General features: G+C 38.0%; 1 protein-coding gene across 1 annotated transcript in view; it reads left to right on the top strand.

The window, feature by feature from the left end:
• Window positions 1-987: 987 nt before the first annotated feature.
• The window catches only part of FER (FER tyrosine kinase), an 87,732-nt gene continuing 84,161 nt past the window's right edge, over window positions 988-4,558 (top strand). Inside the window, exon 1 of the mRNA XM_072416105.1 lies at window positions 988-1,006. The gene's annotated coding sequence lies outside the window, so the exon portion shown is untranslated. The remainder of the gene's footprint in view (window positions 1,007-4,558) is intronic.

Here is a 4,558-nt window from a genome sequence, read left to right as displayed (position 1 = left end):
GGAAATAGGAAGAAACAAAATAGGGGGGGTTATATTTGGATTTAAGGAAGTAATAGGAGAATACAAATATAATATAAACTAAAGACATGGAGAAAAAACAAGGTAGAGTACATGGTAGAGTAGGGGGAAAGCTGACAACTTTTATCTTTGTATGTCTTGTTGATTTTCACCTAATTCCTCTGTGTTTTATATTTGTTTAGTTTAGGATGACTAAAAATGTTGTGCAGAGCAGGATGGAGTAAACAAATTCTGCTCAAGGTATCAAAAATGTACAGTAGGCCTGCCATAACATTGATTTCTATAAATAAAACATTTTAGTGATCTGTGGTATTCTCAGTGATGCTGAGGTATTCCAAACTGTAGTATAATTTTTTTTCAGCAAAGGTTTTCCAAGACCTAAAATTTTTTTTTCAGGGTAAAAAGGTTAAGGATGGCTGATAAAAATAGAATGAAGGGGGGAGTTGCAGAGAAACATTGCATAGAGAACTAAGTCTCACAATAGAGTCATCCTGTTCATTTCAGGGAACAGACCAGTTAAAAAGTAATTTTTTTCAAATCTTCTGTTCTGGAACTAAACAGACAAACTGACAGATAAAAATCACAAAAAACTGTGTATTGTTCTGTGATAAAATTAAATAAAAACTTTACTGAACATTTTGACAACATATTATTTTATATACAGTGTATAAATGGATTTAGCAATGATACAATGTTAATCGCATCCTGTAGCTGGCAAAATATGAACCAGAAGTCATACACACTGCATGTACTCAGACAATAATCATTGTCTAAAACTTTCTTTGTGTGGCAGTCTGCCTTCATTCAATCCATTCATGTCAGCTTCTTTACTATTGAGATATTTTTGTTTATTTCCTATAAATTGTGATTCATTTCCTGCAGCCACATTCTCTCATGGTTACAAGAGATGCTATTTCCTGCTTGAAGAGGAATTTTGTTCCGAGTTCATACAGCCAAACTGGATGTTCGTAGTCTTTACATGTCTTTGGTAAGTGTATGCTTTCTCCACTATTTTAGTGTTATCAACACTGAAATTTAATCTTATGTTGATTTTAGGAATGAGAGAATGTGAGGTGGCATTAAAACACAGTTAAAATAGGAATTTATCTCTAGAAGTTGTGCTTAAAAAAAGAAAAGTAGACGGAATGCAAAAAGTCTAGTCACCAGTATTGGCTGTGGTTTCCCTGTTGCTGATTTTTTTTCGCATATTGCTATCTCTATTTAATGTACAGCACTGCGTAATATGTTGGTGCTATATAAATCTTGTTTATTATTAGTAATAATAATAATAATAACTTAAAATACTTTATTCTGCACTGTTTCCCTGTGTATAGGTGGTCATCCCAAAAAAGTCAGAGCTTTGCTTCCTCATGTCAGATCTTTCAGTACAGAGAACACTGAGCAGCAGAGACATCACCAAATCTCACTCTAAATCTCCTTAGACTAGCAGGCAGAGAGGCAGTAATATTTTAGATCTCACAACTGAAATTTACACTGTATATAGCGTTGTTTCTACTGGCAGTATCATCTGTGACAATGATGTGTATGATCTCATCATAAAGTATGCCTTCATCAAAGACAAGTAAAAGGAAAGCTATTAGTAAAGTCAACACATTACTAGGGACCAGTGCTGTGTATAGTTTGTTAGGAAAGAATGGGCGGGCATATTAACCTTAATATTTCAGGTAAATTATCTGTACTATGTATCCCACCAGCCTTTTCAAGGATCACATATTTCAGGGCCATGTGTCTAGTCTCAACTTTGTTCCTTATTCCTTTTTTGTAATCTAATTGCTTCCCTCCATCCCTCCACAATCCAGACGCTCTGCTTTTTCTATCACATATCCATATTTTGTTTTTTTTAATCCATTCACCATAATTCAGGCTCTGCTTTCTTCCCCCTTTTTCTCATTGTAGTCTTGCAACTCATCTCTACCCATTATTTACAAACCTAGGCACTCTTTCTCTATTCCTTCTCCATAATTTAGCCTTACATCTTTTGCATCCCTCCACCACAAGTTTAGTCTCACCACTCTTCTCCATAGTCCAGACTCTCTGATTTCCCTACCCTTTCGCTACAATCTAGTCTCATCACTCCACTCCACTTCTTATCCACAATCCATGCTGTTATTTATATCCATTATCCACAATTTAGCCTCACCATCCCTTTCAATTCCTCCTCCACAAACCAGAGAGCAGGATATGCCTGATGCACATTCTTCAGGCATTGCTATAAGCACTGTACACACAAACTCTACCACTGTCAGACGGATTACAAACACAGTTACATTCATTTAATTAGTGCAACACTAGAAATGTTGTAATATACAACATGACTGATTTGTTCTCCTGTGTACAAAAACAAAATTTTGAACTGTGCTTTGTATGCTACATTTCATGTCTGTATACCGAACAACCTTTTCCAAAATGAAGATGTCTGTATTAGAGAGTATAAATGCTGCCAAAGCTGACCTCTTTATATGATAGTTGTCATGTTGCTCCAACAGATTCAGTATTTTTCTAATCACTACTTGAAAATCACTGATCAGGCACTCTGTGCTTTGATAGCAAAGCAGCTAGCATTTTTAAAAGTATGTCAGTAATAACAGCTTCCATTTATGCAAATTAGACTTATATAAAAGCTTTTTATCCTTTGAATGTTTTACTGGGAAGATGCAGTATACTGAGATCTCTTTATGTACACCAATAGCAAAGGATTAAAGTTACTCTTTATTGTACGGGGTGCTGAAGACAAAGGTGGGACAGCTTTGCTCTTCTTCAAAAAGGCATCCAAAGCTCTGGAAGAAATCCTGATGATGGCAGAAAACACCACAGTATTCCTATAACTTTTAATGTCAGGATTGAATGTCTTCCCATCAAAATATTATATGTAAGCCATAAAATTGCACGTGAGTCACAAATATGAAATAGTAAAAATGCTATTGAGAGCATTTTGATCAATAAGTGCAAAAACACCTGTTGTTCTTATCCCCACTGCAGTGATATATTCATGTATTCTCATCCGGCGTGCTCAAGTTACCTCTGTAAACTATGAAACATCTTCCCTATATATTATAGTAATGATGAGGTATTTTGTCGTTTTAACACATTTCCTGTCTTAGGGTGACAATAGTGCTCCTCCATAAATGCAGCACAGTGAATAAGCACTGTAACCCTAGAACTGGAAACGAGGAACTGGTTGAATCACTGCATAAAAACAAAGAAAAAACAAGATACATAGATGTAGGCAGCACATTAAATTATTATTAATAATAAAAACTGTATTTATAAAGTGCCAACATATTATGCAGCACTGTTTAAATGGATAGAATTCTACATAAATAGGGGTTGCACAGGAGGAGAAGACCCTGCCAAAAACAATTCTAAGGATTTCTATGCTGCAATATATACAATTTTTGTTCTTGGGTTTAGCTATGCTTTAACTTTTTTTTTTATTGCAGCAACATTCACCTTTCCCTTTGCCTGGTTTGCAGGAGGTGGTAGCACAGTATACAGTAAATACAGTGGGTTTGCTAATTCCGTTCTGTTACAATCTGTGAGTAGGAGAAAGCTAAAGGGAGTAGGTGATGGTGGGTTGGTTGGTAAGGGCAGCCTGCCCCAAGCTTCCAATCCCAGCAGGCACCTACACATTGTACCAAGATATGTAGAGTGTTTGACTGCGGCTCTATGGCCTGGAGCAAAGCACCAACAGATCTCTGCAGATGGAGCAGAGATGCTTAAGATGGCGTTCAGTTTTTAACCAAGAAAACAAGTGTATTTAAAGCTGAACACAGATTAATTCAAGCCTGTAATCATTAATACATCATTAAATACATTTCTAAATGCGCACACTGTAAGTACCTGAATTTGGACTGCTATTAGCCTCTTGCAATCCCTATATTAGCTGAGTTGGAGTGTGAGAGGATGAAACACTATGAGGAGCCAATCAGTTCATGTGATGAAAAGAATCACAACGATAAGAGGAAAAAGCAGAGAAACAGATTAAATCAGACAAAAGGGTAGACAACCCTTTTATAAAAAGTAAAAATTATTATGTTTCTTTTCTACATTTTCTTTTAAAAAAAGGGGGAAGCCCCTACCATTCTATCTTTACCAGGCTGCTGAATAGGAGCGCAGAACTTCCTGGGATACATATGTAATTTATCCCAGGAGGCTTTCGGCTGCACCCTCTGTGCATGCCCAAGATCCTCTGCTGCACCCTCTGTGCATGCCCGAGATCCTCTGCTGCTCCCTCTGTGCATGCCCGAGATCCTCTGCTGCTCCCTCTGTGCATGACTGAGATCCTCTGCTGCACCCTCTGTGCATGCCTGAGATCCTCTACTGCTCCGTCTGTGCATGCCTGAGATCCTCTGCTGCTCCCTCTGTGCATGCCGGAGATCCTCTGCTGCACCCTCTGTGCATGCCCGAGATCCTCTGCTGCACACTCTGTGCATGCCCGAGATCCTTTGCTGCTCCTTCTGTGCATGCCCGAGATCCTCTGCTGCTCCTTCTGTGCATGCCCGAGATCCTCTGCTGCTCC

This window comes from Pyxicephalus adspersus, chromosome 6 (assembly GCF_032062135.1).
Source record: "Pyxicephalus adspersus chromosome 6, UCB_Pads_2.0, whole genome shotgun sequence".
NCBI classification, from domain to species: Eukaryota; Metazoa; Chordata; class Amphibia; order Anura; family Pyxicephalidae; genus Pyxicephalus; species Pyxicephalus adspersus.
Note: the sequence above shows the minus strand (reverse complement) of the source record. Positions and strands in the feature narration are given on the sequence as shown.